Source organism: Ambystoma mexicanum, chromosome 4p, assembly GCF_040938575.1.
Source record: "Ambystoma mexicanum isolate Mex_15411 chromosome 4p, UKY_AmexF1_1, whole genome shotgun sequence".
NCBI lineage: Eukaryota > Metazoa > Chordata > Amphibia > Caudata > Ambystomatidae > Ambystoma > Ambystoma mexicanum.
Genome location: NC_090927.1, coordinates 922759608 through 922787090, shown reverse-complemented (window position 1 = coordinate 922787090; position 27483 = coordinate 922759608).

Here is a 27483-nt window from a genome sequence, read left to right as displayed (position 1 = left end):
ATGATTACTTAGTCTACTTGCATTTCAGCATCTGTATAGTTATGAAACGGCTTATATTTTCTTCAGTGTTCTTCGCAGATGCAATCTTCATTTCACACATGAAATGCTACTTGATTCTTTATCTTGTCGTCAGTTTTCATAAGGTTTATGCATTCTCTTCCATGATCATCCTTCTTAGTGCGTCACTCCAATGTCTTGTATTCATCGCTTCACACGTCTTCAGGGACCTCCCTTAAGAGACTGTCATCTCTCCATGGGTACATCATGTAGGGCTTTCTCAATAGATAACTTGTTTCGAGAATTCTTTGTGGGATAGGTACCATTACTGGCCTTGTGCATGTAGCAATTTCCGTTTTCCAACATATAGGCAAAATAGGGGCAGGATTTCCGGTAGAGGCATTTGGCACCTCCTCTACACATCAATAAAGATCATCTCCCACAATTATTTCTTCTTTTACCAGGGAGTTCTCCTCATTCCTGTCCATACACACCACACGTGTGTGTAATCTCCCTCATGGTTCTGCAATTAATTCTGCTCGGTTTACTGTCCTACACATCACCACTTCTATTGCAGCGTCTGTTAGTAAAATCTTATACCCTGATGCTCTCTGAGTTGTCAATGCTCATTTGGACCTCTCTAGTACTGCAAACAATACATGTTCCACGTACAAAATTACTGGGCACCCCATCATTATTGTTGATGCCTTTTCGATTGCGAATGCAGCGCCAGCAAGTGCCTGCTCACAAGGAAAGTGTCCTTGCATCACTGGATCTAGTGATCGTATGTAAAAGGCCAGTGGCTTATGTTCATGTCCATTCTTTTGTGTCAGCACTTCTGTCATTACCTTGCTGTCTACATGGGAAAACAAGTGAAACTTCTCTTTACAATTGGCTGCAGCCAATACTGGTGCATGTGCAAGTACATGTTTGAGTTCATCAAGATTTTCATTCATTTCAGCAGTCCATTTTATGCTGCTTTTGTTTTTCTGAGCTTCCTTGAGTGCCTGGAGAAGTGGTCTGGTGTAAGTGGAGTAATCGAAAACACATGCTCTGCAATAATTACATAGGCCAAAGAACTGTTGCATTTCTTTAAATGTCTTAAGTCGGGGTGTTTTATGTGTTGCCTCAACTGTTTCTGGTGTTATTTTTCTCCCATCTGATAACACAATCTGTCCCAAGTAAAGCACTTATTTTTGACAATACTGCAATTTCTCTTTGTCCACTGTGTACCCCTTGTCCGACGGTAACGTAAGTAGTGTCAACAAATCCTTCCTGCACTCGTCTTCTGTTGTGTTGCACACTAATAAGTCATCCACATACTATATCACTATACTTGCAACCTGCAGATTTCTCAAATTCATTTGTATTATTTTGTTGAATATGCTGGGTTTCTCATAGTACCCTTGAGGCATTCTAGTGTGTTCAAATCTTGTTCCACAATACATACATGCAGTGAGATACCTGGAGTCAGGATGCAGGGCAATAGAGAAGAAAGCATTCTTCAAATCTACTACAGTGAAGTAGCGCGCCTCTGAGGGGATGCTTCAGAAATTGTTGCAGGGTTCTGAACTAGTGGATATTTTGCAGAGATAATGTTATTAAGAGGGTGTAAATCTTGTATGAAAAGCCATGCCTCTCCCTTGGATTTTTTAATTGGATAGATCACTGTATTAGATGGTGATGTAGACTCTTGTATTATACCTTGCTGCCATAGGGCATGCAATGTCTCATATAAGCCCTCGTCTGCTTCTTGGGAGAGGGAGTATTGCTTCACTCATGATAGCCTTGCTCCTTCTTTTATCTTAATGTGATCCGCACACCCCTTTCAGTATTCCCATAATATGAGGTCCGGTAGACATAGCTTCTTTGGGACATTCTCCAAATCCTCTTGCATGCATTTTGTCTCTTGTACCATCAGTTGTGTCATCTGGGGCACTGCTCTTTCCTTTATCTGTACTGGACAGTGTATGCTCAGCTGGAACACAATCTCCCCCTCCTCTCCTTCTAGTGTATGCAAACAATTCTGTATCTGTCACTCCTGTCAGTGTTAGTGTGTGGTCGATTCACAGTATTCATCGCTACTCCATTTTATCGTCATCTGTAGCAACCAGTATAACTATACCTTTCCTCACTACTACTTCCTCTTGGTATAGCAGTGTGTGTGTACCTGTAGTAATGATGGAGGGGCACTGTGGTCTGAACAGGAATTCACTTGTCAGTCAAAACACCTTCCCTTATATCCTTGGGATCCATCCTGGCAGTACCTGTACCCAATACAAAAACATCTCTGTGTGTGTGAGAGTATCCCTCTCAATGTGCTGTGTGCGTAATATGCCTGTATCAACACTGCCACCCCAGCTGGATACATCCCAGGTGTGGTGCACACCATCCCTCTTTCTGAAAATGAAATTGTGGCATTCACTTTGCTTAACAAATCACATCCTAATATGTTAATGGCTGTGTATTTTGAATACATTAATGGCGCTATGACATGCTGCATCCCTATTGTCAATGGTAAATCTTTTGTCAGAGGAACCTCTTGGATGGACCCGAAAAGCCTTACGTGTTTAATTTCTTGTTGTTCTTTATCTCTGGCACCCAACCCGATAGTATAACTGGAATCTCCCTTCCTTTATACAGGGTCTAGTAGCTCTAGAATCTATTATTTACTCCCGTGGGCACCCCTATTGGAAGAGCATATTACCCAAGATGTGAATGGATTTCCTCTCACCTTCATGACTCCTGTGTAATGAGGCACCTCATTCTGCCCCAATATTTTTACTTTCCCTGGTGCAAATGTCTGTGCTGGTGCCTGTAGTACGCACACTGTACTTTGCGATTCTGCTCCCTCTAGGGCCCGTCCTTCTCCCTGTCCTTCTCCCTGTGGAGGCATGACCTGCGTCTGGATAGGATGCACTTGCAGTTGTGGATGCAGCACCATTTGTGTCTGCTGAGGATGCATGTATGTCTGTGTATACTGCTGCTACACTTCTTCATGCTGTCCTGTTTGTTGAATAAGTGGGCATGTTCGTGAAAAGTGACAAAATCTTTCGCAGGCAAAACACTGTCCTCCAAACCGGGGCCCTATACCCATATATATCAGAAATACACTTCTCCTTGCATAATATCTCCTTCCCATCTGATACTGCCCCATGTACCTGTTTATTCCCCCTGCGTGTGCGAACCCATGCTGTTGCGTATTTATGAATCCGGGCTGCTGTTGCATTTGTTCTATTCCCCACTGCAGGTTATATGGTACTTGCATGTATCCCTCTTGCTGTACTACTGCTATCACAGGAAGCCCCTCTTGTTGGGTGGGTTGAACGCTGACTGGTCCTGTGAGCACCTCCCCTTATTTTGGCCAGTTTCTTTCTGCACAAGTTTGTTTTCTGGTTTTACCGGGGTGTCTACTGCCTCCTTGTCTCCTGTCTTCTTTTACAATAATATACAATAGTCACCTGTATCTCAGGCAATCCTTTTGCTTTGATCCCGACAACTTTTTCTAGGGAAGCTTGTACATTTGTGGGGAGTCCCCTCACCAGAATGTGATAGAATAGAGGTATCCTATCATCCCAGGACTGCTTATTGGCTTGTGTCCACATTTCTTGGATTGATCGTATCTATTCTGCACAGTCCTCATCTGGCTTCCTTTTTTCTGCTAATATTGATCCCATATCTCATGTGTCTGGATACAGCTCTCTCAGAGTCTTCCACATGTGCGCTTTGTAATTATTAAAAGGTGCCTGTCATGTGTGGTAGAGCTTAACTTTACCCCAGCGTATCCTGCTTGCTGCCAAATCTTGCCACTTTGTACCCCCACCAATACTGCCAATAAACTCTTAATGTCCACAATGGCATCCCTGCTGTCTCCTTTTCAAACACATATATCCACTTGCTGGCCCTTGCTGGCCCCTGACATTAGTGAAGGTAAACTGTTGACCAAAGTATCCTTGTCCATTGTCTGCCAGGGTACGTAGTGCACTTCCCCTTTCTGTAGAAGGGGCAGCTGTGTTCATGCTTGGTGCCTAGCCCCGCTGTGTGGGATTTTTACTACTGCCATCCTTCATTTTCTACTTCAGAGCCTGTTGACTCAGTCCCCTGTGTGTTCCTCTCTTTCCTCTTCCTCTCCTTCTTTTCTCCTCCTTCCTTTATTCCCATTTGTTAAATCGAATGTGTCAAATTCGTCATCCCTGTTGTCACTGTCGCTGCTATTCTCTCAATCTGATGCAGTATGATCACCCTCTGTCGTATCTTGATCGCCTTCTTCCATGTCCTGTCCCCAGTCATCAATTTTAAATTGTATGCGTCCTGCTGTCCATCCCTGCGGGTCTTCCTTCTTTTCTTGCTCTATCCCTTTTTTCTCTCTCTCCCTCTCCACTGCCTTTAGGGAAGCAGACTTCCCTAAAGACCGAGTCACGTTGCTGTTGTGTGATTTTCTTAATGTCTGCTAAGTATTTCTTTTTCCCTTTCTCTTCCTAATCCCCAGAATGTCTGACTATGCCTTGTTTTTCTTTATTTTCTCCTTGTCTGAGGATGCTCGACTAGGGTTTGTATATCTTGCAACTAGTTTTTACAGTGGATATAATGCATAGGGAGGGGTGGAACACTATTCTTCTCCTCCTCTTCCACTTCTCCATTCTCTTTCTCTTTTTTAGTTTCTTTGCACAGTTTCCAGAGACCTAAAATATCCTGTTTCTTTTTAAGCTTGGCACTTTTATAAGTATGTTGTGCCAGGGGTTTTAGAGAACCTGGTTGGTCCTGGTGCTGGATTGCTAGAGATGATACTCATACAGCTTGTGCGTGGATCATATGAGAATGATGAGTCATAACACTGGAATAGGTTTTGCAGTGGATTTTTATGACATTAGTATGGATATGTCCATAAGCAAAGCCTACACATGTTTTGACCCAAAAAGATCTTTGTCAAGGCTGCGGGATAGTGCAAGGTTGAAATTCCAAGTGAGTTTTGAGGTGAGTGGTGTTTGTGCGTGGGTGGTGATGAGAGTCGTGACAAGGTGTATCATCTGCCAACTGACATGATTATATTTACATTTGTACACAATTAGGTAGTGACCATAATTGCAATTGTTTGCATTGTATACATTTCAGTTTAGCAGGGCAGCAACAGTACATATACAGTACATATACATTTTCAACAGATTGAGCGCCTCATTGGAGAAGAGCAATATGGAAGAACCACGAACGAGAAGTGGAGAAGTTAGATATGGTTAAGTCTTAGGTTCTGAGGGTAATGCTACAGGGGAGCAGGCTCTTACCCTGGTCGGTGTATGGTTGCGGGATCCTGTATAACGGAGCTGGAGGGCAGCTGAAAATTAGAGAGAAGGAATCACATCATCTGTGGGTAATTTTGACCCTGGGGTGCTTAGAAAGAAACAGTGTGGTTAATACATAGATGTGAGGGCTGGAGCAGCTAGCCAAGGCATCCCATGTGTTCATCGGGAGTGCAATGACACCACTGGTGGATGCAGCTGGGAGGGGGGGGGGGCTGAGTATGCCAGCCTGATTGAGAGTGTGCCCACGTATGCATGGGTTAGGAACAGTAGCCCGTTGTATCAGCAGAGGTCTGACCAAGTGATATGACTATGTATTCTCAAACTGTGCCTGAGTTGAGCATTGTGGGGGAGACTGTGGGCCCAGTTTCCCTTAGCCGTGCCTGCAGCATGAGTATAATTGAATGGCCTCATTTTTGTATGAGAACGGAACGTGCACACAGGTGGAACCCAGTCAGGCAGTATTAGTCTGTGCATGGTTCGATATTTTACTAAATGGGAAGCACAATGTTAATCTCAAGTGACAAGTCCAAGTGAGGGGGACTGACGGATTCATGTTGCACAAGTGGGGCTGGCAGCTGTACATGCACGGTTGTGCAGTTGACTAGTGTGGGACACTAGTGGACTGCTTATTGTTAGTAGTGCAAGGAGTGTTAGCAATCTAACGGGTGCAAAATCACTAACGTAACCTTATGTTTAAGTGTGGTGAGCCAGTGAAGAAAGTGTGCCAGAGAATGATCTATGTTATACCCCCAGTCTATATTGCTAGCCTAGTGCTAGTTGGTGGCGAGGGGGTTAATGCTTACCAAGTCGGCCAGCGAGGCCTCTGGTTGTCAGATGAGCGGTCCAGTGATCTTTCAATCCCGGCCGCCATCTTCTGTCCTGGATATATTCTGAAAGCAATTCCCGGAGAGGCCAATGGGGGCTGTGTAAGATGCATGCCGATTGGAAACAAGCCCATATGAGGCATGTGACGTGACCCGAATTGAATTGGCAGTGTCTTGTTAGTACAATCCCAGTGTGAAAATAATTGTAATAAGACAGCTGAGGGATCCCAGTGATGACAAGCAGTTGTATGTAACCTGCCGTGTGGCTCAGGATGTTGATATATAAACAGAGGTGATGCCTCATGTGCGCGTGTAAGTCTGGGCACTGACCGTTGCCAATCCATGAACAATATGGATTAGGTATACAGAAAAGGCTATGTTTCATGTGTATGCGTTGGAAATATGAAAAAGTTGTTTTGGTTGCTGGACCTTGAGCCCGCGTCATGGTAAATTTAAACCATGAGTGGTCTGGTACAATTACGTACGTTGAGCCACGTGTGTGCTGGCAAGGGCTGGGGTGAGTCCCGTGCAAGTGAGCACTGATTGGCCGATGCCCAAGTGCATCTTAAGTGGAATGGACCAGCTCTAATGTCAATAATGGTCTTATATTGTCATGACAATGTAGAAGGGTCTTGACCCTATTAAAGTGTGCGGAGCCGGACGCTGCCTTATGTCTTCCATGGGGCTCAGTGGTGTGAGATGTATAACATGTTATGGGTTGGAGCATGAGTAGTGCATGGGGAAGTATGGTGAGTGTGGTGGGTGTGGTCGAAGTTCAGCAGGAAGATTGACCGAGAAGGCTTTTTGGTAAGCCTTTCAAAATAAGAAAGGAGTAAATTGTTGCCTTATTATTTAACTGCAACTGACTGCCGTACTTCATTGTCACCGCGCATAACGTGCATTTAAAAATTAGTAAATATAATTTACAAGAACAAAAAAGTAAGGTCAATATCGAAACCTTGTCACTGCTCTATCCGAAAAAACATGAAATGATGGATCATTACATCAGCAACGTAAAAAAGAAAAGCGCAACGCTTACCTTGTTGAGAAAAGGAAACCTGGAAGGAATTTCCAAACCTAACCTCAGGAAACACGTTGCAGTTGGAGAATATGCGGCCCGTAATCCTCACCTCAGTGAGCTCTGAAGATCGCGACGCAGCAGCTAACTTCCCTCGTTAAACTGAAGCAGCGAAAAAGGGAATGTCTGACAAGGTAAGCAAACAAAACTTTAGAGAGTTTCTGTGCAATCCTCTCAATCAAAATAACATGTGCACACACGCACAGTAAATTAAAACATCTAACCCCTTAGGAACCAAAAATCTGTACTAGTTGTTTTTATCAAGGCAAATGGAAAGCATTATTAATTTGGAAGAGCTGAATAGTAAGTCAGACAAAAGATACTTAGCGTTGAAGAGTAATTTCTTAAAATACAATAAAATCTTCTTTTCTTCAATGAAGTAATTTCTTTTTAGGATGAAACTTGTCTTGCTTTCTTGTTTTTTCAAAATATTGATGATGTCCCTTGAGTACCTAGGCCCAAAACTCAGGAGCAAACAAAAACATGACCTGCATACTTGAAATCTAAAATGAAAGACAGTTTAGAATGGTTAGCATTGTCCTTTGTTCTACCATCCACCAATCACAACTCCTGTTCCTTTCCTCCATTTTAGCTTGGGACCCCACCAGCATTATCAACACCTAAGTTAAGGCCCAAACCAACTCCTAGGAAACTTCACTGAAGATACAAATAATAAAATAATGAAAACTCAGTAAAGAGAAAGTGATCTACAAGGCAGGTAAACGTGTATCAAAACATGCTGATAATCTTCCCAGGGACCTGAATTATGCTGTTTATTTTCATAGGGACCTGACACTCACTCATATACTTACCATTTAAGTCGTTCACCCTAGTTCATTCACACAGGCCTTCTCCTCAGACCCTGCCCTTTCACACTGCTTACACACAATGGTCCTCTCCACAGGCCCGTCTTATCAGTTTCAGTTAGTACACGCATGGCCTTCTCCACAGGCCTACCACCTTAGCAATTATGCCCTATTTTAATGTCCCTAGGGTTTGGTTGCTCCTCCATTCATTCAACTGTGCCCCATGCACGTGCAACACGGCCCCTCCAATATTTACATATTAGTTTGGCTATGGCCCTTCCGCCACTTCCACAGCCACAATGAACATAAAGCTCAATAACTTCACCTTATCACAACTACTACAGTTTCAACAAAACGCCACTGCATATGCCTCTACTCCTTCTCTTCACAATGTCAATACTCCTTAACCCGTAAATAAAAAATAACACAACTATGCCAGTTGCCTGCACTAAGCACACCTCTTGTCTAACAAGGTCTGTCACTTACTACACAACCCTCTGCTCTAATGCAGATGTGCTACTGCCCACTCACTCCCTATCGGGTAAGTGGACATAAAATCTATGACAACTATGGCCAATCACCCTCCACCACTTGAAGGTGTGTCCTATACACCATAAAAATAATCCCTCCCTTTCCCTGTGCGTTCATGCACCGGTTAACTCACGCATCCTTCTTCAGAGATTCTTGGGTCTTCTCGACCCAAGAGTTTTCCTTTAAAGGCCAGTACCCATTCCAAGAGCAGGGAGCGTTCCGACCAGGCAGACCTTCGTGAACGTGGCGTCTGCACTTCCTCCTCTGTGTTTGAGCTCTTAGGATTGGTCTGCAAACGCCACCCTGCACTCCTCCAGGACTACGGCTGGAATCCCCACGTCTGGTCAGGAAAGCTGATTCCCCGTACTGGCCACCAAAATGTACTGCAGATTGCCTCGGAACTCACCAGTAAAAATTACAAATGTAGTCTAAAAAAGGACTGCATACCAGGCAAGAAGTAACATAATTTATTCTGGGCCCTGGTACAGCTGGGAAAGCAAAATTCACAGCGAATGCGGAACAGAACTGCATTAAAAGCGCTGTCAGAGATACGCCCCAAAAATCAAAGCTTTTGTAATCATATGAACTAATAAGCATCAACACATATTGTAACATTAGGATAGTCCTCAATGTGAAGCTGATTGGTGAAGTTGTATAATTTCCCTATAGAAGGACATACATTATTTTCAAATGATTGGGTCCTGCAACCTTACCACACCACCCATGGCCCCTCTGTGATGTCACAGTACATCCCACAATTCCCACATCATAGTGCAAAAACATTGAGACATTTCAGATGACCTGTGGATATTTATTCATCTACCGCCGGTCATCTCTATCCATTTCTCATGGGAACACGATTTATCATGACACTGCAAGGACCTTGAATCATCATCAAGATGCCATTTTAATGTTGCATCTTAAGAAATCTTCCAACCTCTTCCCAAGATGAGATGTGCTAAGGGGAAATTTAAAACCACCATGGGCAACATTGAAACCGTTGGTAGACCAGTTTCTGAAACTAATATGTATAATTATAAAATGTTTGTACATTCACTGCCCTTCCCTGGCACCCATGAGCTTTGCTTCCCGACCTCGAAAGTATCAGAGGCTGTTTGTGTTCGTTTCTTACCATGTAATCCTGGGAACATGTAATTTGCAATGTGCTGCTAGCCTCTGCAGCTACTAAGCAAGTTAATACAATATAAATGCTCTGTTGCTTGTTTACAGTGCCTCGGTTTAATGTTAAATCCATATACTTACCTCTAACGTAGTGTTATCGCCTATATGTTATTTCCGTAAATCACAATCATTTAGGGCATTCTCCAGCCTAGTGCACAGAACAGTGTGGCTATCAACGTAGCCCCCACCCTTTTTAGTGGGCTAATCCTGCAGCTGATAAGTTTGTGCCTGGGGATATGAACAGCTTGTATGCAATAATAAGAGAGCCAGGGGACAAAATATGGAAAGAGGTGGATACAACAGGGTAAAGCTGAGTACTAATATACAGAATGTGTCTCACTTTAACAACTGCTGCGCACACTTGAGGAAAGTATTAAGAAGTATGTATCACGATAAATCAGACCTGGGGGCTATAACAGCCTTCAAGATGAAAACAGATGAAGACACGCAGACTATATATGACAGATACAGTAGCTATGGATATTAGAGACCCAAAAATTCTGGGATGAATACATACCCCTTTTCTATTGCTTATTGGTCACAGGGCTCTGTCTAGATATACAGACCTCCTTGGAAAAAGTAGTGGCAATAGAAGTGAAGCGGTGTCCAGAGATACAGGCAAATATATTACATTATTAAAAACAAAAGTAAGAAAGGCAGAGAGAATCTGCAGGTAATGCCATCAAGGCAGAGAACAAGCTCATTCAAAAGAAGCTAGCAAAGCTCTCAATGTAAGGGGTGGTATTCACTGCAGGTCCTGTACAAGTGATACCAGCAAATGGGATATTACCCACACGGAAAAGGATACCATCAGAGAGGAGGGGCGGCAGATATAGAGGGGCAATGCATAGGTGTATTGGGCCATGTTTAATCTGTGGCCACCTGGGCAATTTAGCATGAATTTGTCCTTTTGCGCAACAAGCATGCTCCAATCCCGGGGGTACGGAAGCTTCCGACACAGCCACATGACCCTCCACCACAGCAAGTGATACCCACAAATGCACAGCCTCTGCAGCCCCCACCCCAGCAAGCAAAGAAATATGCCCAAGCAGGACACATAGAGATCCCGGGGGCACTCACACAGCCATTGCAAGCACCCACGCAAACACATACACAAGAGGACGGTACATTGTTGGGCCAGAATGTAGTACCCCACTACACAGGAGTGACTGTCCTGGGAGGGAACCCTTTCCTGTTGCTGCAGAACATAACGCCCCATAGGACTGCCCACAGAAAGTATGCATGTGTCCAGTCCTAGCAGTAACTGAAGACTCTGACGAGGAACCCAAGGTAGCAGCGAAGATAGCACAGAAAGATTTCTCCTTCTTAATAGATACAGGGGCCACCAAATCTTGCACAAAGGAGGGTGGGTTTCCGTTATCAAACAAAGTTATGGACATGTAGGGCTTTTCTGGGGCTATTGATATGGTTCCAGTTACGAAGGAGTTACCCCTAACAATAGGCACGCAGTACCTTGTAGCTCCCCTACTGTATTCAAAAGACACTCCCATAAACATATTGGGGAGGGATTTGTTGAGCAAGTCGAATGCTACCATCTCCTTTACAGGAAAGGGTATGGTTTGTTCCACTCCTGGCGTGTACCCAGTAAGGGTGGCAGCCATCTTGAGGGCCCAATACACCCACAGCACCTTACGAGGGGAACCCCCGCACCTGAGGTGTTCCCATACAGGGTCCAGATAATATTGGGTTTGGTGCCAGGGATAAAGGGAAGGACATTCTGAATTTCAGTTCAGGTCCTCGTGGCACAAGGACATTAACACAGGCAGGCAAATGCTGCTGTACTTAGCTGATGCAGATCTATTTGCAGATGGGGAAGAGGAAGAGGAGGGAAAGGTTGTGTTGCAACTACACATCCCATACCCTTTATAGAAAGGTTAATAGAGCAACAGACGCAGCTCCTAAAAAAAGCAAGCAAGTTACACTCAAGAGGACTTAAAGAGGTACCACGAAAAATTGTGGACAACGTGGTAGATGCTGAGTTACCACTTGTACCAAACAATGCCACAATATTGGGCAATATACCAGCAAATGCCAAATATTTCACAGTACTTGATCTTAAGAATGCATTATTTTCTATCCCATTACATCCTGACTCCAGGTATCTTACCGTGTTCACTTATCGCATTGTCCGATTTGAACACACAAGGTTACATCAGGGGTACTGTGTCCCCCCAGTGTGTTCAACAGAGTTATCCAGATGGGTCTGAGCTATTTACAGATGCCCAACACAGTGATACAGTATGTGACCTCCTAGTGTGCAGTGTGACAGAGGAGCAGTTCAGGGCAGATTCTATCCTTCTTTTGGCCCTGCTCGCTGACAAGGGCCACACGGTAGATAAGGAGAATTTACAGTACTGCCAGGAAGAGGTGGTGTACATGGGGACAGATGCTATCCACAGAAGGGCGAAGAATTACACCAGTAAAGGTAGAGCTAATACACAGGACCTCACACAATGAAAGAGATGTAACTATTTGTGGGACTATGTAACTATTGCAGGGCTTGGGTGTTTGATTATTAAACATTCACAAAGCCCCTCCTCCAAGCACTCAAGGAGGACCAAAATGTAAAGGGTCCCATTAAATTGACCTCAGGAATGAATGCGAATTCCGCTGAACTCAAAGTGTTCCAGTGTTGCCAACCCCCAATTATAAAGAGAAGTTTAATTTGTTCTCCCATTCTGACGGCACAGTGATGATGGCTGTCCTCACTCAGAAAGAAACAGAGGAGCATAAGCCCCTGGTGTGCTATTACATCAGGCTGTTAGAACCAGTGATGCAGGGTCATTTACCATGCGAACAAGCGCTTGCGGTTTCAGCGTTTGCAATACAGAATGCAGCAATGACAACAATGGGGTGCCCCATAGTTTTGTACGTGGAACGCTTGCTTTTTGCCATACTGGAGAAATCTAAATCAACATTGACAACTCAAAGGGCCTTCTGATACAAGATAATACTGATGAACCCAGCCATTGAGGTCATCAGGTGTCATGTGGTGTACCCAGCAGAGGTTATAGCGCAGCCTCCTGAGCAAGGAGAATATGTTCACGACTGAGCATCTTACATGGAAAGATTAGAAGGGAACCCCCCAGGTGCAGGAGGAACCAATAGATGGAGGGGACATGATCTGTGTTGACAAGTCATTGACAGTAAATGCCAACACAGGATGCAGACATATGGGTGCCGCAGTGATGGGTCACATAGAGGGAGAATTCTGCATGTGCCTGCAGGTGCGATTGCCAGCTCACTACTCTGCAAAGGCGGCCAAATTGGTGGCCCTAGTAAGAGCAATAGACACGTCAGATGACAACACGGTAAACATATTCTCTGACTCTGCTTATGTCACCTCCTCAGTGCACTTAGTGTTAGCAAGAATGGGAGATGAGAGGGTTCAGAAGAAGCAACAGATCCCCTGTCCAGCATGCAGAGTTTCTAAAACATCTAATTGGGGTTATTGACAGTCCCCCTAGAGGTAGTCATAATAAAGTGCACCGCCCCCACAGGGAGCCAGGACTTTATTTCCCAATGGAATGACATGTTCGACAGAGCAGCAAAAGAAGCGGCCTACCTGCCCGAAGGCACTACCAAGCTATATCCAGGTAAAACAGAGATGGTGAAAGGGTGAAAAAAGACTGAGACAGCAGACATTACAGACCCATTCTATGCACTGCCGATTGTCCAGCCAATTGAGCTGCAGGGAGAAGCACCCCAGGAAGAGAAGGATCTGTGGATACAGAGGTGATGTTCTCTTTCTCCCACTGACCTGGTGTGTAGACAGCATAGCACAGGGACACCAGTGAAGCCCAGAAAATGACTTAACGTAACGCTAGAGCAGCTGCACTTCCCGGCTCACGTGCCTAAGGAAGACGTGGCCACAGAAATAAATGACAGGTGGTATGTGCCGAAATTGTATGAAATTGTGGCTGAATTTACAGGAAATTGCCTGATGTGCGAACGATCTCTTACAGGGCACACAATGAAAACTGTTAAAGCAACAATACTGTGACTGGAAGGTCCCTTGCGTCACTTGCATATCGACTATTTTGACATGCAAGACAGATGTACCTCTTGCAGGTATATGCTTGTTGTTGTCTGTCCTTTTTCACGTTGGCTTGAGGCAGAATGCTATGCCCACAATGATGTGAAATTGGCGGCTACATTTTGGTGTGGGAGGTATTTCCAAGATGGGGCATTTGTGATTAATTAAGGTCAGACAATGGGCAAAACTTTTCCAATGACCTGTTTAAGGAGGTTACCACCCTCCATGGGATAAAGCACTGCCTCTGTTCAGCGTACTGCCACTAGCGACAGTGTGGTAAAGAGAGTAAACGACTGGCTTAAAGACTGCTTGACAAAGCTAATGATGACACTTGGCAAAAACTGGCTTTATTGCCACCCTCTTCCTCTCTTTGCATTACGTAACTCACCCAGTGCAGATCACCATTTGATTCGAAATGAAATTGTTACTGGCAGGAGAATCCATGCAACTCCCTCTACTGCATGTACAATTTGAGATGCTCACTTATTGCAATTTATTCCCCCATGCGTGTGGAACTTTTTAACAGTACGCAATGATGGTGTACTGGAAAGAAGAAAGTGGAAAGGGAAGAAGGAATGTTTCTCCTTTATTGGGGGCATGGCCGTCGCCATCCTTTTGGAAACGGACTTGCACATACTCCCGTTTCAGCATGCTACCCATGAGATTGGGACAGTGGGGACTATCGCACCTGCGGTTGTGGGTCACAGGAAAGGACGTTCATAATTGTCTCCATTAGTGTGCGCACTGAGCCGGACTGACATGGTTGCTATTAGTTGCAAATGCAATGTAGCACAGCAGATGTGGTCCAACATAACTTACACGGCAAACCTATGTGGCCTACTACTCTCTTCTGAAAAGCTGCAAACCGATTGCAGAACAGCTCTGGGGTGTTGCCTTTGGTAGGGTTCCTGTGGAGAACTTGCACCCGGAAATCAGGCCTACATTGTTGAAAAAGATACATGCATGAACAACAGCACATTGTGGTGTGTTTGTAAGCATGTACCTTCCGAAAAACACTCCGTACACTGCTCAACACTGTACTTTGCAGCTGTTCGAGGGTCCGGATTGTGTCCCCAAAATGGGGTCGCATGGTGACGTCTCCACTGTTCTCTGTTGGGACGGCTGTCCGCAGGACGCGTTTTGGGCGGAATACATTGTGCGCATGTGCATAGGTGTCCTATGCACACTGTTGCCACTTCTCTACTGAATAATAGTGCGCCACACGTGCGCCGACCATTTTGGGAGACGCTGGCTGTTTATAGGGGATAGCAGGTGAGATATTTATCTGGATAGATACCTATAGGAGGTGGGTGGGTGCCTCGATCTGATTAACATTCATTTGCATATGCTATACAGTGGCGGTGTTACCAGGACATACAGGAACAGATACACATGCGTGTACTTGCACAACCAACAAACGTCCGCTCCCACACGTAATCGTAGGTGGTGGACAACATGTAGACATGCAGAGCGCGCTGGCGTCATACAGATGCCTCCATTGTCATTGTGGATAGGCTGCGCAGCTGCAGTGTCCGTAGGACACCTACCTCTCCCTTAATTGCGGTAATTCCAACGAGGACTGTGTGTCGCTGAGTCAGAATGGCATTTCAACAAAAAACAATACCACATATTTACTCAGCAACATTTTAATTATTAACGTTTACTTGTACACATTCATACACACCATTAGGAAAGGGAAGGGGTAGCAGAAGTGAATACTTATTGTGGGGAATTGGGGATTTGCACAAGTTGGTTGTGAGGGGAGGAAGAGATTGAGGTATCACCGTAACGTCTCCCATCACATGGATTTTGAGAGGATGGCAGGCTCTGACATGGGGACGGGGTACACGTGCAGGTCTGCAAGTGCTGTTTTATTTTGTCCATAATATATCCATGTACACTACCTTTAAGATGTCACAAATTTTCACCAATTTTTCCACTTTGGCTTCCAGGCTGTTCATTTTGCAATCCACAGAGTTTCTTTCCTTTTCTATGGCCATATGCTGTTGTGGAAGGGTTGCCGCTTGTGCCGCTTGTGCCGCCTTGGTTTCCTTTCCAATATGTTGTCTTATAGATAAAGAAAATGTGTTTGGTGTACATGTAGCAATATACATTACATAAGTTACGCTTCACACTACTGTCAGTACCAATGGGGTTAGTATCGTAAGTCATTGCGTTATGAGGGACATTTTCTTCCAGCCACTCTAAGGTGCTTGCCATTGCTGCGTAACAAAAGAAACATTTTGCTTCTCTACTATTGTATACTGCAGCACCTGTGCAATTATTAGACAAACTGTAGTGTGCTTACTGCATTGTAGTGACCTTCTGGTCTTAGTACTTTCCAGTCCGTACTCTGGCTGTTTGTTCTTTTTTCCCATGTACATTAGCAGTGCAGTAAGATTGTTGAAGGCAGACGTTACTTCTCTTGTTGGCGCATTCCTTTGTCCTGTTTGCTTCATCAGTACACAATTTGCAGACCTACTCTATTTTACCTGCCGTTCTTGTACATGGTGCTGTTTGTATATGTTCCTTGTGTTTGGTGATTGGTACCACTATGTAAGAGAGCACCTGCCTTCCTGAGCAGGTTGGATGCCAACCGATGTCCGCAACCAAATGCATACTCCGCGACTGCTGTGCGCATTAACATGGTGCCAGCAGCTTCACTATGTTGCACAGTAAATCTTTACAAACTAAGGGTTTCCTGCTAAAAACCAATGAAATTCACTGAAAAAACGTTGTTAAAGGGATGTTATGGTTAAGTTGCTCAACTAAAAACCTATGCAATTCAATGGAAAAACGTTGTTACAGGGACGTTATGGTTACAGGTAAAACCGAAAACCCCCAGTAATTTGCAAGTTATGGTGAGCTTAGCAAATATAACTCGCGCTACCACTCCTTCAAAAGGTTAACATAACTTTAGGAACTTGTGGCAAGATGTATTAAAGGGAGGGAGTAATATGATCTTATGACATGTTGGCAGACATAGTTTTTCATGTATTGATCCATTTGTCCCCCCCCCCCACAATAAATACACTTTGTCGAAAACTATCTTTAGGAATGCTGAGTAACATTTGTTTTGAATGTGGCTTGTGTGCATGGAAATAGAAAACATAATATCTTAATGTGCCTTCGCCATATATTTCAATCAGCAATTCTAAAATGTGTTTAATCCTCCCAGTGTGCAGGAAAAACCCAAATAGTTCAGCAGATGAGTGGGGCCGCAAATGTGCATATATATAGACATGATGGTATGTGTCGTCAATCTGTGATGCATGAGACTGTAGAAGGGAGTTGGATTACAAGAGCTAGCGACCTCAGTAAAATAGCTTAAAGATTAAAAGCTGTGGCATGTTTAACAGTGAAACGTGCACACATTGCTCCATTATCTGCTATTCATGCCCACCTGACCCCATGTCATGCAAGCCTTGCATAGTAAGGGGACAGAGCTGAAGAAATCTAACGGGCAAAAACCCTGACCAAAGCAGCCTTTCACCCCTCCATGATTGAGAATGTCAGTATCCAGTGTGTAGAGTAAATGCACCTGTTATTCACGATGACAACTCTGGTTATGATGTGCATTGAAAAATACCTTTCATGAATGGTATCCCTTCCTCCACCCACCTGCATACCTACTGGCAAGTGGCCCACCGACTGTGGTGCCCCAAGGCATCCAGTTCCACATCCACAGCTAGCAAGCCCTGTGGCTCACACCCAAAAGTAACAGTATCCTGTTTTGCCCTCATCAATAGGTATTAACTCCATGCCTCTCATCTTTCTTGTTAGGGGTGGAAAGAGAAGGGATCAAGCAAAACTAGGCAGCAGTAATGAATGAGGGTGAACACCAAAGAATAATAAATGTGTCCTTAATTGTACATGTTTTTCCTACTTAGTGTGATGCATTGTCCATTTCACTTTTCAGTCAGAAGTGGGCTATTTATTTATTATTTATGTATTTATTGTTTGCTTGGTAGGCGCCTATACAATAAGAAAATACTGTTTCGGAGCGCCCACAGGGTAGTGAGGCAGTGAGGGTGGGAAATACATTAAAGCACAATAATTAAGAGCAGAGGGGGGAAGAGGGAGAAGGACGAACCTACTATGCGTTGTGAGTATTGAGAACGTGCAAGTGCACAAAGGAAGATGGAAGACGGGGTAAGTGCTGGGGAGTCGGAGCTCATGGGTGAGCCACAGATAAAGTGTTAGGAATGATGAGTGCTACATGCACTGGGCTGCAGGAGATCTAAGTGCGAGCCTCCAGAGCGGAGGGTGTGCAGATGCAAAGTGCTGTGGATAGACAGGATCTGGACAGGATTGGTGTGGGAGGTCAGGGCCCCAGGGATGCTTAAGGGCCCGGGACACTGATTCAGCAACTGTGGCTTTAGCAGAGGAGAGAAGGAGGGGAGAAGGAGAAAAAGAGGAAAGTCTTAAGGAGCTTCTGGAATTTGAGAAGATCATGCCCAAGGCTTAGGTAGCGGGGGAGGCTACTTAATAGGAGGGAGTCTGTAGAGGAAAGTGAGTGACCCCCTGCCCTCTGTTTAGCAAAACGCTTTATACACAAAGAGTTCATGCCAGAGGAAGAAGTGGCCTAGAGGAGTATTTAGTGAGATAAAGTTGAAGGTAGTGTGGTTGCCGGGCCCAGATATCCTTGTGGATGATGCAGCGGGATTTGAATTTAATCCATGCAGGAACGGGGAGCCTGTGAAGACTTTTTAGTGCAGTAGAGATGCAGTCCCTGAGTTTAAGGCCAAGGATAATTCTCACTGCCCTATTCTGAATAAACTGGAGGGGTTTCAGATCGGAAGAAGGTAGATTCAGGAGGAGGCTGGTACGGTAGTCAATTCTAGAGAAAGCCAGGGTTTGAGTCACATTGAGCCTCTGATGGAAAGTGAGAAAAGGTCAAATTCCTTTGAGAAGGAAGAGCTGATAGTTGGACTTGGATGGGGGAAGGAGAGAGAGGCGTCAAAATTGACTCCAAGGTTTCTGGTTTAAGTTGAAGGTGCAGAAGGAGAGCCCAAGGAGGAAGGCCAGAGTGAGGGGAAGAAGGAGGGTGCAGGGGTCCCAATTGGAAAGATCTCTGTTTTACAGGCATTGAGGCGCACCAGGACTGGATGGCAGATAGGCAGTCAGGGTTGATGGAGGGTGCAAGAGGGTCAGCAGGTAGTTTGAAGAAGAGCTGTGTGTCATCTGTGTAACACTGGAAGTTGGAGGAGAAAGAGGCGATGAGGCATGCAAGGAGAGCAAGGTAGATGTTAAAGAACCAGGGGGAGAGTATAGAGCCCTGGGGGACACCACAGGTGGAGAAGGAAGTAGGAGAGGAGAAGAGGCCCAGGATGACTTGCGGTTAGTGAGGAAAGAGGACAGCCAATCCAGTGCCCATTCCGAGATACCAAGTGTATCGTGGAGCCTTTGCATGAGGATGGAATTGTTGACTGTGTCAAATGAAGAGGCGAGATCGAGAAGGATGGACAGCTGGGGAGCTGGAGTCCAGAGATGCGAGCAGTTCATCATGGGTGTTCAGAAGAGCAGTTTCCGTGCCTCTGAATGCTTGGAATCCAGATTGATGGTTGTGGAGGCCACCAACAAGTTTAGTGTGAGAGTTGTGTTGGGGCAAGGCCAGATTCTCAAGCAGTTGCCCCAGGAAGGGGGTGATGGAGATAGGGCAATAGCTGGCAGGGCAAGTAGGGTCAGGGGAAGATATTTTCAGGAGCGGGCACACAAGGGAGTGATTAAGGGTGAGGGGAAGATCCAGTGACAAAAGAGTGATTGCAGAAATCAGTGAGAGCAGAGGCAAGAGAGCCGATGTTATCCTTGATGGCCCTGTATGGGCAAGGGAAGACATTTTAGAAGAGACCTTATTGGAGCGGACAACTCTGGTAACTTCTTCAGGTGTGACAGGGAGAAGGAAGAAGGAGGAGGGAGACAATCTTTGTGATGTGAAGTATATGAACAGTCAATATTATTATTAGATGACATGAAGCAACACTGGCATTATTCACTTCTGGGGAGCCCTGATTTTGTAGATAAAGCATTTTGAGATTACATTATTTTCCCCAATATCAAACACTTTGGTTAAGTTATGAAGTTGAAATCTGAGCCCACTCATCAATTTCAGACGTTGATCACATCTGGTATTAGAAATATTTGCGTTTTGGCTAATGACCCAAATAACTACTCTGCTGTACATGCTGCCTTGCAGAATATACTAATGCCCTAATAAACCAACCTGACATATAAATACTATACAAATCTTTTAAGCAAAAATAATATGAGTGTAGCTTTATTTTCCACATTCTGAAAGGAAGACTGCAAATACAACAGTGAAAGGTAATACAAGCTTGTACGTTCATGACTTAAAGACACAGAACAGTGGAAACGGTGCAGTTAAGCAATTGCCATTATTTGCACTGAGTAATAACAAGTAGCATTGGAGATGTGGAGAGAAAGAAAGGCAGTGGGAGACGTTATGCAAAAGATGGTTTATGGACAGGGATAAAAGTGCCTGAAAATGTAGGAGAAACTAGGGAAACTAGCCAGAGCATTCCGTTGGGACCCTGAACCCAAAGCAATCATCATCCTTCTAGCTATTTATCAAGTTACCAGTCCCATGAGATCCAAAGACTGGTGACATTGTCTTGATGAGATTCTCTGCCTTGGTCTGCCAATAGAACTGAATTAGCAAGTGACTGAGCTTGGCACTAGGGTGGCAACCTTTCCAAAGTAATGTTGTAGGCCACTTTGCATGTGAAATCCAACGAAAAGCATTTCCTCTCTCGTGAATTGAGAGCTGTTTATGGCATCAGTTCCCCCTCCCTCTATGGAAATATACGGCGGTATTAGTGGCCAATGACGTGTATAACATATTCATGTCTTTGTGGCAAACGTTAATGTCCCTTGAATTTTGAAAGCATGAGTAAACTTTAGGTTCAGGCTACTATGATCTGAAACTCTCAGAAAGTTCAGATTTAAAGGAAGTGTGTGTGCTTTAACTTGCACAGCTGGTGGGCGTGTTTTTACGGACACGGGTTTTGGTTTTCTTTGCATTATGTGTGAAAGAGGAGCCGGGTGGGGAGCAAAGTTGTTTAATATTACTGGGAGCGAGAATTATTGAAGATGTTTACTAGGTCCTCTTTTAAGGGGGACACTAACCAAACCAAACACTCGGCTCAAACACTGCACATGTGTTCGAAATGCTGCTGGTTCATCATATGAAACGTTATGAACTTTTAATTTTATATGTCCAATATTAAAGCGTTCTTACGTGAATGTTTTCTGTTTTATAAATGATTCAATAGCTTTTTTCTATTTTACACAATTTAACAAAACCCTCCATATGCAATAAAGCATCTGTCTTTTATGTGGCAGCACAGTGTACTTGATTGTGAAGCCATTTGGCCTCCCAGTTGGCACTGGCAGATGACTTCACTGGGAATGGAAGAAGGGTGGTGCCGGGGGGCACTTGCAAGCGTTTCCCCCCCGGGGTGATTTTGGGCACTGCACAGGTCAGTGAGCTGGCCTGCACATAGAGAGCCATTTGGGGTACTTAAGGGGGCAGGGAAGGTTCAGGAGCAGGCGACGGTTAGGATGTAACATTTGTCAAGGTTGCAGCTCCAGAGCCTTCCCTGATTTAGGCCTTGGTTGTGGGCAACAGTTGGAGGTAGGGTTTCCGGGAAAGGGAGAAGGTAGAGATGTTTCTTTGGATGGGTGGCTATATAAAAAAATAAAAAAATAATAATAAAGGAATACTGCCATAACAGCAGATATTAGGAGGTGCTGTAAATAAAGCACCTCAAAGCCTTACCTGGTGGTGAGCTGCCTTCAGGAGCACTGTGGGCCTGTTTCGCTTCTCCCAGTGTTCTCAGGTATAAGGTTTTTTTTGTCATCAGAGTCGCTCCTGCGGGTCGAGGTGCCTCCCGCGTGGCTGCGTGCCATGGGGGCGAGGGCTTGTTGACAAGGGTGAGCAAAGGGCACTAACTGGGGAGTTTGAGGTAGTGCGTGCCTTTCCCCAGGTTGCTTGTCCTCAGCTGCGTGTGCAGGCCATTGCAGTGCAGTGCTAGCGTTGCACCAACAGGGGGCAGTGTGGAGCCCTTAGAGGGGCAGCACAGTTTATGCTGTAAATTGTGTCGTGCGAAGAAGCCGTATTAATAGTGTCACACAGTTAGGATACATCTTTTTTCATTTTGCCACACATATAGTAAAGTAGCTATGTTTGCGTAAGTTATAGGGTCGGTGAAGAGATTGGAAAAAAGGAACATTTTGTTGGCAGGAATTTATTAGTATAGATTGCTAGGGACACGTTTCCCAGCCAGTTGCCTGTTTGTCAGGAGCTTTTCCCTGCTTTAAGGGGCGACGGTGTCTGCCTGCCATTGGTGGATATTAGAATAAAATGGGGGAATTATATAGGTTATAGGTAGGAAACCTGATATTGCTACCAACAATTATATTACAGGTCAGGCCCCGCAGGGAGGGAGGTATTGTTCAGGCTTGGGAACCAGCTATTTTGGGAGTGCATCAGGGAGCAGTGTAATTAAATTGAATTATTTTCGGATTGTAGCAGGATGGTAGGACAGGGCTCTGAATTTAGGGGCTTGGTTGACGCCCAGGCATTGAGGGAGGCCGTGAGTAAAAAATGTCACCCTTTAATTAACAACATACAAATACAACATACACATTTTGAACGGTGTTGTGAGTGTAGGTGTTTTTCTTTTTGCATGTTTTTCACACTTCTGTGTGATGGGCAAAGGGTGTTTTAATCTATATGTAAGCTAATGCATGTCTCTATTGAAAAACATGGATACTTGTGAAGAACCATTTGAATGTGCTCACTACATAGGTTGTATAGATTGACAGTAGGATAACTGAGACTTGATCCATCTGAAGCTAAATTGTGTAGATGCCACACCACTGCTGTGACTTGTTAGGACAAGGGCTTAGCACCATGCTCCTTGAGAGAGAAGGGCAGCAGAGTCAGAAGGGGCAACACTATCACATTATAGGTGTTCCTTTAAAGATTGGGGAAGACATAAGACATATTTCATATTCTCCTTAGATGTCTGATGTAGGTAAAAAAAAGAATGTAGGTTGTTTGAAGTACTTGCATTTTCGACATAAATGGAAAACATTTTGTCAGTGTTTGCATGCATTTCATTTGAAGATTTACCCAAAATATGTATGTTCATTAAAATATACATTTTGATATGTCTACTTATCTTGCAGCATGATTAGTAGACATTCTGGTTGCACTTATTGCAACACTGAATCCTTTGGAAATTGTGAAATAAACTTTGAATAAAGAGGTTCTAAATCACAGTGCAAAAGCCCTCTCCAGGTGGAAAGATGCACCTGAAATATTGATCTGAGGTGGCTTGGCCAGCTCAAGTGTTTCTCATTTTCAATTGTAGATAATTTCGTGGCTGTTTGAAAGGAGTCAGTGGAAGCTAAGTGGAGAAATGTTGTCAGAAAGTGAAAAAGGGTGAGCTACGGGAAATAGCAGTGACTGAGACACAACCTGTGGCCCATCGCAACAAGGTCAAAAGGGCTAAACAAAAGTATTGCAAATGATTGAAAAGGCACAGGTATGATTCGGGGTGGCGAAGATGGCGTGAGCTGGTACTGGGAGCCATGTGGAAGGATGATACAGAATTTCGGAAAATCGTTAATGGGAGGGAGCCAACTGCCAGAGACATTAACGGGTTACCCGAGGCAGGTTGAGTAAAATACATACAGCAGTCCCTTGGAGATAGTCTGGCTAACCTTTCTGGCTGGACAGCGCCAATGAATAACTGGGCCTATGGCTTGGGCCTGGGTGAATTAGAGGGTGTCATCAGAGCAAGTTAAGCTTCTAGGGCTCGGGGCCCAGATGGAATCTGCAGTACCATCCTCAAGACAGATTCGTCAGTCTGGGCCCACACCCTGCACCAACTCTTTTGTAGTATTGAAGCCCTGCAGTGTAGTTCTGCCTCCTGATAGGATAGCATCACTGTCCCAGTGTTGAAGAAGGACAGGCATGACGATCCTAAGAACTATCAGCTGCTGCCATGTCTGCCAAAATGTTTGCTAGAATCCTATTGAATTAACTGGAGACTTGGGAAGGATATGCTAACATCATTCCTCAATATCAAATAGTGTTCTGGAAAAAAATCCAGTACTAGCACCAATATCTTAGCTTTAAATACTACAATCCAACAAGCATGGATGGTGAGGAACCTCGCGTTGTACATGGCCTACATTGATCTAAGTGCTGCCTTTGACACAGTAGATCGTAATAGGCTATGGGATAAAAATTGCAGAGGCTGAACATCCCGCCGGGTCTGTCCTATTGTATTCTCAGACTTGGTTCAAGAACAGACTGGATGAGCATGGGGGTTTTACTGCCTGGATTCAACTTTGAATGATTTAAAACAAGGTTGCCATTTAGCCTCCATGTTGTTCAATTTACATCTCGCTGACCTGGAGGTGGCTTTAAAAAATCTAGTCGTTGTTCCTCCAAAACTGGACTCTAAACTGCTCCAGTGGTTACAATATGTAGATGACTTGGATATTCTGGACCTGACTCCTGGAGGGTTACAAGCATCCTTGAACAACTTAAAAAATATGCTGAAGACAATTCTCTTGTCATCAACATCTCAAAATCTAAAATAATGGGTGTTAACCCCCTTATAGAAGAGGGTGAGAAACAAGCCAAGTTGGGGGATTGCAGGGACCGAATTGGAGGTAGTGACCTCTTTTAAATACCTGGGCATTCACTTGGACTCTGGGTTAAATGCATTGATCCACCTAGACTACATCAGACTGAAGTCCAATGCAATGCTGGGGGGCATTTGTTCTTTTGCTCTGAAGGGGGGGTCCTTTGGTTCAGTGGTGTGGTTGTACCAAACTAAAGTGGAGCCTTTGTCACTCTATGGTGCGGAATCCTGGGCATTGGCTAGGGCCGTAAAAATGGGCAAGCTCGAAAGAGCCCTGCTGAAGAGTTTGCTGCGACTTCCCTCATGCACTGCAACTGAGATGATCTTCTTGGAGTTTAACTTCATGTCAATCCCACATAAAACAGACCGTGGTTGCTTAAAACTGTTTTGGAAATTGTCTAATGCCTGGAAGGCTCCCCACAAACCTCTATTTTAGAGGTGTATAAGTCAAGAGCCTCCCTGATGCCGGATAGTAACCTTGTAAAAGTATGCCGAGCTGCAAAGAAATGTGTAATACTTGTGCCTTTGAATACGTTGGGTTCATCCCTCCAGTACTTGAAGAAAATCGTTAAGCCAATTATAATTGGGAACGACCTAGAGCAGGCGCTAGTCAATCTGGATTACATATAGGATAGGACCTGTGTCCCCACCTATATACAACCATTTTTGGGTAATCACCTTGTATGGGATTATCTAAAGCTGGAATTCAAAACGGCAAGCACACAGGAAATTGAAGGGGCTTGGCACCAGGTCCCTAGAGTAAATAAGCAATGCCAGCTATGTACAGAGGGAGCTTTAGAATCTTTGAGACGCCTCCTTTGTCAGTGTGTGGCCCTGGGGGAGTTGAGAGAAGGGGAAGGTCCTGCAGTTGGTTGGGGGAGGATCCCTCCTCGGTATTGATTGTGGGAAGTATTTATGAAGGGAAATAACCATGCTTGTATTGTCTTGTTTAGTTTGTTTTGGAGGACAATTGTAAATATACTGGAATCCTTATTGGGAGGGGGTGGGGGAGGGTTGCTTTCCTTCTTATTATTGATTATTTCTGTTCTTTTCATGAGGTTTGCAATTGTTACAGCTGTATCTGTTGGTTTGATATTTTGGAGGAAATGTAATGAGTTGTGAAAAGGTGAATAAACTAAAGCACAGTAAAAACAAAATGGTTTGTTCAGTTAGCATGGTTCGCTGAATATCAGCCTCCATACCATGAACACATTTTATCCACTTTAATAGTAGATGCAATCTGCAGACTGGTCCACAGACCACCTACCTCATGTTATTTATTTACTTGTTCATTTATAACACACTTAATACCACCAAGGAATTTCTAAGCACATGATTGGGATTTGTACCTGTGTTGTGCCAAGTTATCTTGATTCCAAGACAAACACGTTTCCCTTGAGCTATCCTTCCTCCGCTTCCTTCATTTAGTTATCAAGAAAATTTGATTAACCTGTCTGAAACACTATGAGCGATGGCAAAGCAGCAACTTTGTTTACAAAGGGGAAATTGAAGTCAAACCAAATAGTTTGCCAACCAGCTTATTTGATTGCCTACATTGGTGAAGAAATGGAGCCCAACAGTTCCAGGTTTGGAATATTTGTGATCTTGGGTGCGTTGTTTGGAGTTATGGGCTAAGCATTTTGGCATTTCACAGATTCTTGGCTTTCAGCAATTCGAGCTGTCTAAGTATGGGATTGGTGCCATGAAATGGAAGTTGATCTTGCCAGTGTTTCAAGGCCTGAATTCTCACCCGCATCCACCCACACAATTCATACATTACCCTCATGCACACTGACTCTGAAAGACCATACATTCCCCTCATCTACACCCGCACTATTCCCACCAGGTCCACTGTCACCAACGACTTACACCCCTGTTCACATTGGATTTCTTATCAGTTACCCAGGTCCCGAGGCCCCACTTCTAACCTGTGGATCTGAGAAAGAAGTGTGTTGATCCTGCAGCGGATGAGCAAAAAGTCATTCATACTTTCAAAACATGTGCTCACCTTTCAGCAGTATGAGTAATGAAGTGAGAGAATGAACTTTGATGGATCAGATGGATCAAGTAATGGTTGCATGTGATAATATCCCTGCAAAAATGTTGTCTGACACAAATGTTGCCAAAAAATGGCTGTGGTTTGCAGGGACATTATCATATTGAACATGCAGGGGACACCCCTGAACCCCCAAAACCGTTTTTTTTCAAGGGGAGTGACCCGGGCTCCCCTTGACCCCATACATATGGTCACTTGCCTCTGGAACAGGGGATGAACGCCACATGAGTATCATCAGTATTAAAATAAAATAGGTGAAGTTATCGGTCTTGTGATAGAAGCACTGGCCGGTGATCTGCCACTCCTCTGGCCTCTATTGCCTCTGCCATTGCTGGTGACGCATTTGGTATTCCTGCCATTGTAGCCCATGAGAAAAACACTGCACCCGATTTAATGACTGCTCAGACTGAGCAGAATGTATCCTACAGATATAGTATCTTCCTAAATCATTTCAGAGAGTAGAGAATGAGAGATCTGCTCTTCACTAAGCCTGTGTGAATGTGTTCTGGACATGGACATTAGCGCATAATTGGCGTGACCCCCAATAGACTGGATTTGTTGCTGGCATAGGGACTAACATCAACCATTTTTGCCTTAATGCCACTAAACATCAATGTCAAGCAACAAAACAATCTGTTTACTTCGCGTTTGTGGATCTACACGCGGCTTTTGATTCCATCTCCTGGGTACTTTTAATGTCCAAATTAAAAAGAGATGCTTGTCCTCCAACACTTTGTGACATCATCCATGCTTTCCATTCGGAAACTTCAATACACATTAGACTGACGCTGGATGGGTTATTATCAGCCCCAATTTTAACAGCTTGGGGGCCTCAAACAAGGCTGCCTACTTGTGTCAGCTATTTTCAATTACTTTATTCTAGACGTTAAGCAGTTCCTTGCGAAAATATCTTCTGACTCACCTATTCTTAATGATATGCCATTTAAAATTTAATGTATGCAGATGATATAGT